We start from the raw sequence: 16,133 nt of genomic DNA on the forward strand, positions 1-16,133 counted from the left end.
ATCCGAGACGTGTTCAGGAAGTGAGTTTTGTAGGACTTGCCCAATTAGACGTGGGGAGGAAGGAGCATGAGGATTCTAGACCGACCAAATCCAGCCCGTTTATTTCTGTATGACCCACGACCTAAGAATGGATTTTACATTTTAAAATAGCTGGGGAAAAATCAAAAGGAATGTATCATTTTGGAACCTATGAAAATTATGTGAAAACATTTTAGTGCACCTAACTGAAGATTGTTTGGAACACAGTCCCACCCACTTGCTACATGCTGTCTAATGACTGCTTTCATTCTGCAATGGCAGGGCTGACTAGTTGCAACAGAGACTGTATGGCTGGCCAAGCCTCAAATATTTCCTATTTGGCTTTTTATGGAAAATGTACGCTGACCTAGGTTACTCGTGGGTTCCTGGTCTGGGTAACTGGATGGGAGATATTGTCATCACTGAGATGGGGAACACAAGAAGAGGATCAGGTGTCCAGGGAAGAGCAGGAGGTCAGGTGGGGGCATGGTGATTCTGAGGTGCCCATGGGTCCCCAAGGGGAGAAGCCCAGCAAGCAGCTGGGTATAGGCTCTAGAACTTAGGAGAGAGGCCAGGGCTGGACACCAAGCCTGGGAATATTGACAGCCTTCCCATTCTACATACTGAAGTATTTGCACCAAACCCCATAGCCTTCATCCCACTCTTTGGGTAAGGAACTGAGAGTTCCAGGTTTGTTCTCAGGGCCAGTGTTTACTTTAGCCATAAAGCTGTCATTTCTTTTAGAACCCTAAAGATGTGGCATGATGTGGGTGAAGACTAGAGGGCTTCTAAGAATTCATCTGAGAATTGGAATAATCTTCAGTTTAGTCTCCAGTCTTCCTAGGATGTAAGGCTTTTTCTTGTTGAAATTACAGCTATATAGTGAGGAGGGCATAAGTGGATCTTTGGATTTTGTTGGTCTGAGTTGTGCTTTGGCAGAGAGGAGGAAAACAAAACCAAAAGGTGGAATTTTTGTATTCCTGAATTCACATGGATTCCTTCTGAAAACAATTGCTTTTTTTTACAATAGAAAAATAACATTAGAATATTACTCAGCCATGAAAAAGAAGAAAATAATGCCATTTGCAGCAACATGAATGGACCTAGAGATTGTCATATTGAGTGAAGTGAGTCAGACAAAGACAAATATCAGATGATACTTCTCATATGTGGAATCTAAAAAAAAAATGGTGTAAATGAATTTATTTACAAAATAGAGTCACGGATGTAGAAAACAAACTTATGGTTACTTGGGGGGGAACCAGGGTTGGAGGAGGGACAAATTGGGAGACTGGGATTGATGTAGACACACTACTATAATAGATAAGTAATAACTAATAAGAACCTACTGTATAGCACAGTGAAATCTACTCAATACTCTGTAATGACCTATATGGGAAAAGAATTCTAAAAAGAGTGTATATATGTATATGTATAACTGCTTCACATTGATGTACACCTGAAACTAACACAACATTGTAAATCAACTGTACTCCAATAAAAAAATTTAATGAAAAAAATAATTGATTACCCTGGGCACCATTTATTTCTTTGGTTTGAACTCTTGTCTAAGTCAGATGAACATAGGCAGCTTGGTAACAGGGACAGAAGTGGGTTTTGCAAGGGCCTGGAGAAGGAGGCTGGGTACCATCTAGCAACTGCCTTCCAATGTCAGGGAACTGAAGCTTTCCTCCTCCTTCCTTCCTCATCATTTTATTCTCCTGCATCTCTCTCTTTTTTTTTCTTGATTCATCTCCATGTGGTGGCTCAGAGTGTGAATTTTTACACCAGATTCTGTGGGTTCAGATTCCAGCTCACCACTTATTGATTGTGTGATCTCAAACAACTAGCTTCACTGTGCCTCAGCTTCCCCAGTCATAAGATGGTGGGTGATATTAGTAATTGCCTCACAAAGTTGTAGTGAGCATGAAATCAGCTCGTGTATGCAAAGCACTTGTAACAGTGCCAGGCACACATTTAAGTACTGTTTGAATTATTATTAAGGCCATCATTCCTTTCCACATGCTTTTTTGTCCTTTCCTCAATATTTACTCTCCTGCAATCCTCCCACTTGGATTACTGCCTAGGCAGGGGTTTTCCTTCAAGAGTGTGGCAGTTGTGTTTTTCTTTGATGTGGAAACTCACAGAGAAGAGTCCTCACCTGAGTAAGTCAGTTTCAGGTGTCAGTCACCTTGGTAAGAAGCCAGTCTCTCAAACGAAAAAGAAACAACCAACTTGAACTGGGCTGGAGAACCTTCACTGGCATATCTATTGGGACGCTGACTTTTCATCTTCACCAAGAAGATGTCACAGTGGCTAGGAGGGACCTCCTGGGGTGAGAAGTAGGTTGTGGGTGGTGAGAAGCAGGCAGAAAAAGCTAGGAACGCAGGTTAAGGTGTCCCTGAAGTTGTGCCAGTCTTTTTTAAAGCTAGATGTCTCAGATGTGTAGTTTCTTTTTGCTCCTTCTCAGAGTTTAATAAAGATATCCCCTCCTCTTTGATTGTCATTGTTTTAATTTATGTTTCTTTCATAAGAAAGTTGAACATTTGTTCATATGTTTATCAACCATTTGCATTTTCCCTTCTGCAAATTGCCTATTTGTGTTCTTTACCCATTTTCCTAGTAGATATAAGTTCAATCCCCTAGTTGGGAAGATTCCTTGGAAGAGGGGCTGGCAACCCATTCCAGTATTCTTGCTTGAAGAATCCCATGAATGGAGGAGCCTGGAGGGATACAGTCCGTAGAGTCGCAAAGAGTCAGACACGACTGAAGCAACTGAGCATGCACACACAAGGTCTGTGTCTAGATTTGTATTTTTTCCCTGTGCATGTCCAGTTGTTCCAGTGCATTTTCCAGGCAAGAGAACTGGAGTGGGTTGCCATTTCCTTCTCCAGAGGATCTTCCCGACCCAGGGATCAAACCCAGATCTCCCGCATTGTAGGCAGATGCTTTACCATCTGAGCTATAAGGGAAGCAGTTGTTCCAGTAGCATGTGGCAAAAAGACTATATTTACTCCATTGAGTTTGCTCCTTTGTCAAAGATCAACTAACTATATTTATGTGGATCTATTTCCGGGGTCTCTATTCTGTCCCATTGATTCCCTTTTTCTATTCTTTCATTAATGCCACAGTCTTGATTATTGCAGCTTCATAGTAAATCTGCAAATCAGGTAATTAGCCCTCCAACTCTATTTTTCTGTAAATGCCCAGTCTTAATTAGGTATATTATTCTTTCTAATGTCTGCTAGGTCAAGCCTCTGTTTCTTATTTTTTCCCAGGTATCCGCTTAGCTATTTTTACATATTTATTCTCTCTGATGGGCTTCCCTGGTGACTCAGACAGTAAAGAATCTCCCACCTGCAATGTGGGAGACCTGGGTTTGACCCCTTGGTTGGGAAATTCCCCTGGAAAAGGAAATGGTAACCCACTCCAGTATTCTTGCCTGGAGAACCCCATGCACAGAGGAGCCTGGCGTGCTACAGTGCACGGGGTCGCAAAGAGTCGGACATGACCGAGCGACTAAGCACAATGCATTCACTCTAATAAATTTTAGAATCATTTTTTTTCAAGTTAAAAAAATCCTTTTGGGATTTGGATTGGGGTGACATTGAATTTAGATATTTAGGAGAGAATTTAGGAGAGAAGCCACATCTTTGTAATTGTGACAAGTTACACACATGCACCTCCACTGATTCAGGACTTTATTTTTATATATTTCAGTAGATAGTCTTCCCCACCTAATGCTTTTTTCCTTCAGGGCTAATATCTTAGATATCTGGGGTTTTTTTTGAGGAATTAAACTGCTTTATAGGTGACAGCAGTAATACAACTTGAAATGTTTGGCCAAGTTAACAAGTTGGAGGGTCACTAATAGTAAGAAAGACTTCAACAGGAGGTAGAAGGGACAGCCACAAGGATGATGAGGCAGACCTTGAGCATCTTCAGATTCCTAAGTATAGTCCACCTGTAGACCAAATGCCAGGTTGGAAATGAGGGTCAGGCAGCCCACTCCTGCTTGTAGTATGCAGGTACATATGCATGAGTGCTAAGTTGCTTCAGTCATGTCTGACACTTTGGGACCCTATAGACTGTATCCTGCCAGGCTCCTCTATCCATGGGATTCTCCAGGCAAGAATACTGGAGTGGGTTGCCATACCCTCCTTCAGGGGATCTTCACGACCCAGGGATGAAACCCATGTCTCTTATGTATCCTGCATTGGCGGATGAGTTCTTTACCACTAGCGTGACCTGGGAAGCACAGTATGCAGGAACATAAGTGGGTAAACAGTTGCAGTTGAGGTAAAAAAAAAAAAGCCCCTAGTAGGAAAGAGATTTCCCAGTGGACTTACTGATGGGATGACCAGCAAAAGGGTCCTTGAGGATGAACCAGCTGATGGAGCAGCCTTCAAGGAGTCCAGTGAGGCAGGCAGTAGTGCAACTTCCTCACTCCTGACCTTAGAGGTCAGGTACCTGATTTTTGTTGTGGGGGGCTGCCTGTGCACAGTAGGGTGTATAGCAGCATCTCCAGTCTCTATCCCACTTCCCAAAATGTCTCTAGTCATTGCCAAATGTTTTCCTGGAGAGGTGGGCAGGGAGGACCAATTCCAATTAAGAACCACTGTTCTAAGATCTAAGGGACCAGGGAGCAAAGGAATAACCAAAGAAGTGAGCATGTGTGAAGTTGGCCAGCAGGGTGATGGTGGGGAAGGTCAGGGTCTAGGCAATGCAGTCTTGGCCTATTGGCCTCCTGGAAAGAGGAAGCATAAGATACCCACCCTACACTGCTACCTCCTGGAAGAGGGGGTGGGATGATGAGGTAGCTGACTTCCTAGGGATGTCCCAACATTGGATCAGGAGGAGGAAGCAGAGCAGGGCCAGGGACTGATTTGCTGAGAGCCACCCAAAGGAAGAAATCCATGCTGCAGAATACCTGGCAGGGAGGGAGCCTGAGGGTAGAGAGGTATCCATCTGCGAGATAAATTTCAGATTTGGGGTGAGGAGAGGGAAACTATAGCCAGTTCTATCTCAAGACATTTCCCTAGTCCAGGCTTGTCAGATCCTGACTAACTAAATGTCAGTTTCCCCCAAGTTGCAGTGGCTGCAGAAACTTGCTGAAATGCCCTTCAGTGAGATGAGCTGGAGTTATGGGTCACGGTTGTGGGAGTTGATTCATCCAGACAGCGAGCACTGAGCAGCTAGTGTGACGAGAGCACACAGCACAGAGGGGTGGGGAGGTCTTGGAGAGAAGAAGAGACTGAGCAGAGGAGGACAGGATCTAGAAGGCATTGGGAGGGAGGGACCAGCACTTGACTGCTAGACACAGAGACCGTAGACCTCCACTCCAGGTCCTATCACCCGAAGTGAGGATGAAATGTCTTTAAACAAGATTGGTTGGGCGAATTTTCCCCTAAAGGACTTCTATAGTTGCAGAGAAATGGGTAGGAAATGGAGGAGGGAAACTGAATACTTTTTCATCTTTTTTAAGAGAGCCGGTTATCTGTGAACGTTGACAAGAGAAATCCAAATGAGAAACACATTAAATTCAACAGAAGGAGGCTATGGCTTAAGAGACTCTCTAGAGAGGAAATACTGAGGGAGTAACTCATATCAGCTCAATCGCAAACCGAAAACCACCTCTGTGTCATTCTGATAGTGGAAGGAAGCCAGAGGAGGTAAGCAGAGAGGCCCGAGAGTTTGGGGGCATAAAGGACAGATGGTCGATGCTCAGATGTGTGTGGAAGCTACAATGATCAATAACTGGCTACTGTTCAGGAAGACAGACACAGGGCAGGGTTCATATGCAGTCAGCCTGTGCCAGTATGGCAGTGTTGATTGCTATCAGCCAGCATCTTTGTATGTTTTGTCAGTGGGCTTCCGTGGTGGCTCAGATAGGTAAAGAGTCTGCCTGCAATGCAGGAGAGCCCAGTTCGATCCCTGGGTAGGGAATGTCCCCTGGAGGAGGGCATGGCAACCCACTCCAGTCTTCTGGAAGCATCTTCAATCTTGACTATGGCAAGGAAGAATTATGAAATATTCAGTGCATGAGCACTATAGGACCTGGTCAGCTTTGCACTGAACAGAACTCCATGTCTATATTAGCTCTCTGTTTGCTTCTCACTATCAAACATCCAAATATAACAGTGCTAGGCACTATTACTTACATTTCTCAAACAGATACAGAATCCAGAAGACCCAGTTCAGTTAATGACAGAAAAAGGCCACCCTTGGAATAACTACTAGATTATAATTATAATCTATTACCTGTATATCCCACGTGGCTCAGTAGGTAAAGAACCTGCCTGCAATGCAGGAGACGCAAGACACTTGGGTTGGATCCCTGGGTTGGGAAGATCCCCTGGAGGAAGGGATGGCATTCCACTCCAGCATTCTTGCCTGGAGAATCCCAAGGACACAGGAGCCTAGCAAGCTACAGTTCATGTGGTCACAGAGTTGGACACCACTGAAATGACTTCAGTGAGCAGCAAATGCACACCGCCGGAGTGGCCGAGTGGAGATACCCTATGTCCAAGGTCAGGAGTGGTGGCCGAGAGGAGTTACCCCACGTCCAAGGTAAGGTGCAGTGGTTGCACTTTGCTGGAGCAGCTGTGAAGAGATACCCCATGTCTAAAGTAAGAGAAACCCAAGTAAGACACTGAGAGAGGGCATCAGGGGGCAGACAGACTGAAATCACAATCACAGAAAACTAGCCAATCTGATCACATGGACCACAACCTTGTCTAACTCAATGAAACTAAGCCACGCTATGTGGGGCCACCCACAATGGATGGGTCATGGTGGAGAGGTGTGACAGAATGTGGCCCCCTGGAGAAGGGAATGGCAAACCACTTCAGTATTCTTACCTTGAGAACCCCATGAACAGTATGAAAAGGCAAAAAAGGTAGGACACTGAAAGATGAACTCCCCAGGTCGGTAGGTGCCCAATATGCTACTGGAGATCAGCGGAGAAATAATTCCAGAAAGAATGAAGGGATGGAGCCAAAGCAAAAAAAAAAAAAAAAAAAACCACCCAGTTGTGGATGTGACTGGTGATAGAAGCAAGGTCCAATGCTGTAAAAAGCAATATTGCATAGGAACCTGGAATGTTAGGTCCATGAATCAAGGCAAATTGGAAGTGGTCAAACAGGAGATGGCAAGAGTGAACGTCGACATTCTAGGAATCAGTGAACTAAAGTGGACTGGAACAGGTGAATTTAATTCAGATGACCATTATATCTACTACTGTGGGCAGGAATCCCTTAGAAGAAATGGAGTAGCCATCATAGTCAACAAGAGTCTGAAATGCAGTACTTGGAAGCAATCTCAAAAATGACATAAGGATGTCTGTTCATTTCCAAGACAAACTATTCAATATCATGGTAATCCAAGTCTATGCCCCGACCAGTAACACTGAAGAAGCTGAAGTTGAACGGTTCTTTGAAGACCTACAAGACCTTTTAGAACTAACACCCAAAAAAGATGTCCTTTTCATTATAGGGGACTGGAATGCAAAAGTAGGATCTCAAGAAACACTAGGAGTAACAGGCAAATTTGGCCTTGGAGTACAGAATGAAGCAGAACAAAGGCTAATAGAGTTCTGCCAAGAGAACGCACTGGTCATAGCAAACACCCTCTTCAAACAACACAAAAGAAGACTCTACACATGGACATCACCAGATGGCCAACACTGAAATCAGATTGATTTTATTCTTTGCAGTCAAAGACGGAAAAGCTCTATATAGTCAGCAAAAACAAGACCGGGAGCTAACTGTGGCTCAGATCATGAACTCCTTATTGCCAAATTCAGACTTAAATTGAAGAAAGTGGGGAAAACCACTAGACCATTCATGGATGAACTAAATCAAATCCCTTATGATTATACAGTGGAAGTGAGAAATAGATTTAAGGGATTAGATCTGATAGACAGAGTGTCTGATGAACTATGGAAGGAGGTTCATGACATTGTACAGGAGACAGGGAACAAGACCATTCCCAAGAAAAAGAAATGCAAAAAAGCAAAATGGCTGACTGAGGAGGCCTTACAAATAACTGTGAAAAGAAGAGAAACAAAAGGCAAAGGAGAAAAGAAAGATATAACCATTTGAATGCAGAGTTCCAAAGAATAGCAAGGAGAGATAAGAAAGCCTTCCTCACCGATCAGTGCAAAGAAATAGAGGAAAACAATAGAATGGGAAAGACTAGAGATCTCTTCAAGAAAATTAGAGATACCAAGGGAATATTTCATGCAAAGATGGGCTCAATAAAGGACAGAAATGGTATGGACCTTACAGAAGCAGAAGATATTAAGAAGAGGTGGCAAGAATACACAGAACTGTACAAAAAAGATCGTCACGACCCAGATAATCACCATGGTGTGATCACTCACCTAGAGCCAGACATCCTGGAATGTGAAGTCAAGTGGGCCTTAGGAAGCACCACTACGAACAAAGCTAGTGGATGTGATGGAATTCCAGTTGAGCTATTTCAAATCCTGAAAGACGATGCTGTGAAAGCACTCAATATGCCAGCAAATTTGGAAAACTCAACAGTGGCCACAGGACTGGAAAAGGTCAGTTTCCATTCCAATTCCAAAGAAAGGCAATGCCAAAGAATGCTCAAACTACCACACAGTTGCACTCATCTCATATGCTAGTAAAGTAATGCTCAAAATTCTCCAAGCCAGGCTTCTACAGTATGTGAACCATTAACTTCCAGATGTTCAAGCTGGTTTTAGAAAAGGCAGAGGAACCAGAGTTCAAGTTGCCAACATCCACTGGATCATCAAAGAAGCAAGAGAGTTCCAGAAAGTCATCTATTTCTGATTTATTGACTATGCCAAAGCCTTTGACTGTGTGGATCACAATAAACTATGGCAAATTCTGAAAGAGATGGGAATACCAGACCACCTGACCTGCCCCTTGAGAAACCTGTATGCAGGTCAGGAATCAAGTGAGAACTGGACATGGAACAACAGACTGATTCCAAATAGGAAAAGGAGTACTTCAAGGTTGTATATTGTCACCCTGCTTATTTAACTTATATGCAGAATACATCATGAGAAATGCTGCACTGGAGGAAGCATGAGCTGGAGTCAAGTTTGCCGGGAGAAATATCAACAACCTCAGATATGCAGATGACACCACCCTTATGGCAAAAAGTGAAGAAAAACTAAAGAGCCTCTTGATGAAAGTGAAAGAGGAGAGTGAAAAAGTTGGCTTACAACTCAACATTTAGAAAACTAAGATCATGGCATCCAGTCCCATCACTTCATGGCAAATAAATGGGGAAACAGTGGAAACAGTGACTGACATTATTTTTGGGGGGCTCCAAAATCACTGCAGATGGTGATTGCAGCCATGAAATAAAGACACTTGCTCCTTGGAAGAAAAGTTATGACCAACCTATACACCATATTAAAAACAGAGACATTACTTTGTAAGCAAAGGTCCGTCTGGTCAAGGCTATGGTTTTTCCAGTAGTCATGTATAGATGTGAGTGTTGGACTATAAAGAAAGCCGGAAAAAAAAAAGAAAGAAAGAAAGAAAGAAAACCAAGTGCCGAAGAATTGATGCCTTTGAACTGTGGTGTTGCAGAAGACTCTTAGGAGTCCCTTGGATTGCATGGAGATCCAACCAGTCCACGCTAAAGGATATCAGGCCTGGGTGTTCATTGGAAGGACTGATGTTCAAGCTGAAACTCCAATACTTTGGCCACCTGACGTGAAGAACTGATTCATTTGAAAAGACCTGATGCTGGGAAAGATTGAGGGCAGGAAAAGAAGGGGGCAACAGAGGATGAGATAGTTGGTAGGCATCACCAACTCAATGGATATGAGTTTGGTTAATCTCCAGGAGTTGGTGATAGACAGGGAGGCCTGCTGTACTGCAGTTCATGGGGTTGCAAAGAGTTGGAAACGCCCAACATGACAGCTGACCGACTGAACTGAACTGAAATGAGTTAGCACACACCTGTATATCTACCCACTGAATACAGCCTTGATCGTCCATATAGCTGGCTTACAATGGTAAATCAAAAAATTGTGACAGATAGTCAACAATTCCCAGATTGTAGCCCTCAACAGTTTGATACCTTCCCTTCATTTCCTATCAGAGGCACACACTCATCATGCCGGGTGAGGAGTCCAGAACCTGTAAGACTTTCAGCCTTAGGAGATCTACAGAATCAGTGATTATTACAAAATGCTGCAATATGCAAAGAATAAGACTTCTTGGTCAGAATTTGACTGAGGTTGGCTTCAAATTTTTTCTAACATGAGGACAAAGCAATTAGAGTGCAAATGTTCTGACAAAAAAATAAAAACCTGCTTTACTGAGTTTGAGTCTAAGGCAAAAGATAAGGGGGTCAGAAGAACAAGATGTCACCTGCTTTTATATGCACTCTATTATTATTTTTCCTTTGCATAGCTCTTATTATAGTGATTGGTTCTAATGGTCAGCATTCATATAATAGTTAAAATGAAGTTTTTAACTTCCTGTTAAAAACCCTGTCTAAAGTCCTTCCTTAACACACACATGCTCGTTCCTACCCATCCTTTAAGGCTGTCCTCCTTCATGAAGCATTTTGTTCTACATCTACAAAAGCTCTGCCTGTTCAAGCACTTGTCATGACCAGTGATTTGCTATTATCAGACCTTGTCATATCTCCTTTTGTGACTGTCTTATCTACCTCAACCATAATCTCTTTGAGGGCTGGGATATTGTCCACACTGCCTTGCCCAAACTAAAAACTCTAGAAGCATCTGCTTATCTAAACTGGCTTTCTTTCCTTGAAACTGCTCAAGTACTTATTCTTTGGCAGGTGCTTTTAGGTTTCAAGGAAACAGAGATGAGAAATCGGAAGATTCCCTGGTGGCTCAGGCAGTAAAGAATCCGCCTGCAATTATAGGAGACCCAGGTTCAACCCCTGGGTTGGGAAGATCCGCTGTACAAGGAAATGGCAACTCACTCCAGTATTCTTGCCTAGAGAATTCCACGGACACAGGAGCCTGGTGGGCTACAGTCCACGAGGTTACAAAGAGTCAGACCCGACTATGTGACTGATAATTTTGCCCTTATATGGCTTACCTTCTTAGTAAAAAAGTGGAAGAGAGGAAACTTTTTGGGTCTCTGTACAAAGCTGCAGCAGGAGACTGTAGGAAATAGTATATAATAGCTGAAAACACTGTGGACTCTGAATTAAGATGTTTTGGTTCCATCTCTAATTTGATGTGTATCTTGAGTACATTTCTTAATCATTTGTCATCCATTTCCTTATATGTCATAGAGTACATGTCATGTTAAGGAATGTACTCTTTATTAGTAGAATACATTTGTCATCTATTTCCCTATATGTCATACAGGGATCATACGATTATTAGGTGAATTGATTGAATTGGAAAACAGATGCAAATCATGTCGCATGGAACTTCCTCAACCTGATAAAAAGCATCTATGAAAAACCCATAGCTAAAACCATACCAAAAGGTGAGAGATTGAAAGCTTTCTTCAAAAGATGAGTAATAAGGCAAGAATGTCTTGCTTTTACCACTGCTATTTAACACTCTACTGGAAGTCTGAGGCAAGTGCCAAGTGAGAACATGAAACAAAAAGAATCAAGATTGGAAAGGAAAATATAAAACTCCCTGTATTTTCAGATGACACAATCATATATAGAAAACACTGAAGAATCAATAAAAAAATTATTAAAGCTAATAAATGCATTGAGCAAGGTTTCAGGATACAGGTCAAGATGAAAAAGCCAGTTGCATTTCTATAAACTAGCAAAGAATTGGAAAAATAATGAAATGAAAAACAATTTGAAATAAACTCCATTTATAATAGAATTTAAAAGAATAAAATACCAAGGAATAAATTTTTAAAAAAAAAGAAGTGTAAGACTTCTACACTGAAAACCACAAAATACTGCTGAAAGAAAGTAAAGAAAACCAAAGTAAACAGAAAAACATCTTATGTTCTTGAATTGAAACTTAATATTGTTAAGGTAGCAATACTCGCCAAATTAAATTATGGATTCATAGCAAATCCTACCAAAATCCCAGCTACATATTTTGCAAAAACTGACAATCTGAGTCTAAAAATTATATGGAAATGCAAGGGACCAGAATATCCAAAACAGTCTTAAAAAAGAACATAGCTGGAGGACTTGCACTTCCCAATTTTAAAACTTAATATAGAGGTACAGTAATCAAGACAATGTAGTACTGGCATAAGGACAGACATATAGATCAATGGAATAGAACTGAGAGCCCAGAATAAAACCGTACATTTACGGTCAACTGATTTTTGAAGAGTGCTAAGACCATTCAATGGGGGAAAATAAATCTTTTCAACAAATAAAACAAAGATAACAGGAGATATATCCACATGCAAAACAATGAATTTGAACCCTTATCTCAAACCATAAACAAAATCCAGCTTGAAATGAATCAAAGACCTAAAAGTAAGAGTTAAAACTATAAAACTCGGAGGTGTTGATAGTCCCCATGCCAGCTGCACCAGAGCCCAGGGATCCTGGGAAGGGGAAGGTAGATTTAGAAGATTATGTGACATTGGAGAAGGAGGATTTATATTGGTGACTTTAGGATGCTGGTTCCATTGTAGGTATAATTATGCAAAGCTAAGAATCCAGGAAAGACTTGCCAGAGAAGGAATTAAAAACAAGATTTTATATGAAAGTGCCCATCATGATCCTGAAAGAAAACAAATCAATGGCAGCAGCAGCAGCAATTGAGCATAGAAAACAACTCACTTCAGTGTGAACAAAGCTGAGATGAACTACAGAAAACATTTTATGTACCATAAGAAGACTTGTAATCAAGTAAATAAAGTATGGGTAAGTTGTAAAAAAAAAAAAAGAAAGAAAAGAAAAGAAAACAAAAACTATAAAATCTGAAGAAAATGTAGGCATAAATCTCCATGACCTTGGATTAGGCAATGCCTTCTTAGATACAACATCAAAGCACAAATGACAAGAAAACAGAGAGAAATTGGACTTCATCAAAATTAAAAACTTTTGTCTCAACAACACCATTACAAAAGTGAAAAGTTAACCCACAGAAATATATGGAAATCATATAGCTGATAAGAAACTTGCATCTAGAACATATAAAGAAATTTTACAACTCAACGATCAAAAGACAAACCAGTGTTTAAAAATGGGTAAAGAATCTGAATAGACATATTTCCAAAGAAGATATAATAATGGTCAACAAACACATGAAACAATGCTCAACTTCATTAACCATTAGGGAAATGTAACCAAAAATCCCAATGAGATACCACTTCACACCTACTAGGAAGGTATCATCAAAGAGGCAGATAATAACAAGTGTTGAGAATATGGAGAAATTGAAATCCTTATTTAGTGCTGCTGGGACTGTAAAATGGTGCAACTACTATAGAAAACAGTCTGGCAGTTCTTCAAAAGTTTAAACATAGTTACCATATGACCCAGTAATTCAACTCCTAGGTATATGCCCAAGACAAATGAAAACATATCCATAGAAAAGCTTGTAGGCAAATGTTCATAGCAACATTATCAACAATAGCCGAAAAGCAAAAATAAACCAAATGTTCATTAAGTGATAAACAAAATAGGACATACTCATACAAAAGGAGTTATTATCCAGCCATAAAAAGGAGTGAAGTTCTGATACAAGTTACAACATGGATGGACCTTGAAAACATCATGCTAAATAAAAGAAGCTAGTCACAGAAGGCCACACAGTATGTGATTCCATTTGTAAGAAATGTCCAGGATAGATACTAATCTATAGATACAGAAAAGTTGATTCCTGATTGTCAGGGGCTGGGGACTGGTTGGTGGGCAATGGGTGTGACTGATAATGAGTATAGGGTTTCCTTTGGAAGTGATGAAAATATTCTAAAATTAATTGTGGTGATGGTCACACAACTGTGAACATACTAAAAACTACTGAATTTGCGTTTTAAACAGGTGAATTGTATGGTGTACAAATTACAGCTTAATAAAGAAGAAAACAGAAGGTAAGAAAGTATGTTGGAAAAGTCTTAAGATGCCATACATAAAGGCACAGTCTTTGAACAATTTAGTCACAACGTCAATCCAGAGTTGGATAAACATACATATACACTTTTCTTATGTGGGTAGGGACTAGAAAGAAAGCATTGTCACTGGAACAAGATGAACAAAGCACTCTTACTGGTCAACTCCCAGGACAGGGGAACAGTCCTGTGATACAAACCCATTCCCCACCCCTGGTCATCTTTTACTCTACTCCTCTCCCTGTGTTTTGATAGCTGAAGTAGCGTACTGTTAGTGTAAGACTGAAGGTAGCCCACCATTTTGTGTATGAGAAGCCTGAAATATCTCAGTATTAATATTTTCAAGAGTTAGGAAATTCCTAAGATTTCAATACATTGATCAGGTTCTGCATTACAGATAAACTAGTATTTATAATCAAAGGCTTGGGTTTTTATTATGCTGACCTATTTAGTTTGTTAATTAACCAGTGAGTCATCTCTAGTTCCACAATATGTTGGTCACGGTTCCAAGGCTGTTGCTACCACTGCTGCTGTTTCATTTTTAAAAAGATGTTTACAGTATTTATACAGGCAGTCAATTCATATAAATATGGTAACATTAACAATACTATCTATGGACATGATGTCATTGGTGCACTGGTTACTCAGAAAATCTACATGGAATTGCTTACTTTCTCTATGGGTTATCATTTTTGTGATAAGCTAGCACTACTAATGGTGACTTTATTCACATTTTATAAGCTGTTCAGACTCAAAACAGTAGTTTCCAGGGAACATGGAGTCAAGCTTCATTGCAAAAATAATCAGTATAGCAGAAATGTATTCTTTGATGTGAATTCATCAGTAGACGCCAAATCACTTCATGAAATCATTAAACTATATAAACAGTAATACCTAACATATGCAGTGTTTCAAGGCATACTTAGTTGGCTTTCTCTAGTCTAACCCACCGTGTTCTCTCTATATATGTTTCTACTCTCAGTTTGGAAGCTGGTGAAAAAAATCCAGTAAAATTTTGCCGTGACCTGGAGAACTCATTGGCCATAGGACACAAAATTATCTTTACCTTTTCTTTTTTTCTCCTTAGCCAACAATAAGTCATGTCCAATCTTTCTACATAGTATCTCTTGCACTTATCCTTTCTTCTCCATTCTTGTTCACATCTATGGGCTTATGGACTCATAATTAGATTACTGCAATAACTATCTAACTGGTTCCATATGTCCATCTCTCTTGGACTCAAAGGCATCTGGCAGCAATATAAAGGATCACATTTATAAAAATAATATTAAGTCAAGTAATCTCTCCATTCAAAAACCTTGACTGGTTTCCTCCTGTTCATTGAGTAAAGTCAAAATGCTATTATCCTGGTATTCAAGGCCTTCCAATATCTAGGTCTGAATTTTCTTTCTAGATTTAGCATCCACTACTCCCTTTAACAAAACTGGTTCTTTCACCATTACCCTGAACTTTTACAAAATGTTTCTACACCTTTCTGTGTGATGGTCCTCCTGCCTAGAATAGCTTCTCATTTTTGAAAGCCTGTTCAAGGCTTACTTTTCTTCATGAAGTTATCCCTGAACATTAAAACTCACAGCAGTTTCTCATCCCTTGACTATGATCTGAGTTATGAACAGTGTCATTCATTTGGCAGTCCTCAGAGACAACTTATCTTGTCTTATATTGTTAATTCTTGTATTATTTAACTTCGTATCTATCTTGCCTCCTCAACTAGACTGAAACTTCCTTGAGGGCAGGAGTCATTTGATCTAAGGATCTTACTTTGTGAAATTTCATTCTTCCAGTCAAATTCTAAACTTAGTGAGTTTGCTCTTCAAGCTTAACTATAACTAAATAGAATTCCTTGAATGAGATGTTGTTTGGTTTTTTGTTTATTCTTATCATATTTTATAATAGGAAATAAAATATTTTTAAACCAAAAAAAAATAAAATGACCCACAGGGTACAGTATATACTGGGGGATAGGATAGGGACTGGTCATTGACAAAAAAATACTCAAGTTTCCCCAAGATGCCTCATTCTCAGAAGGCAGCACTCTCTCTGGGTGACAGTTTT

Source organism: Muntiacus reevesi, chromosome X (genome assembly GCF_963930625.1).
Source record: "Muntiacus reevesi chromosome X, mMunRee1.1, whole genome shotgun sequence".
Lineage (NCBI taxonomy): Eukaryota > Metazoa > Chordata > Mammalia > Artiodactyla > Cervidae > Muntiacus > Muntiacus reevesi.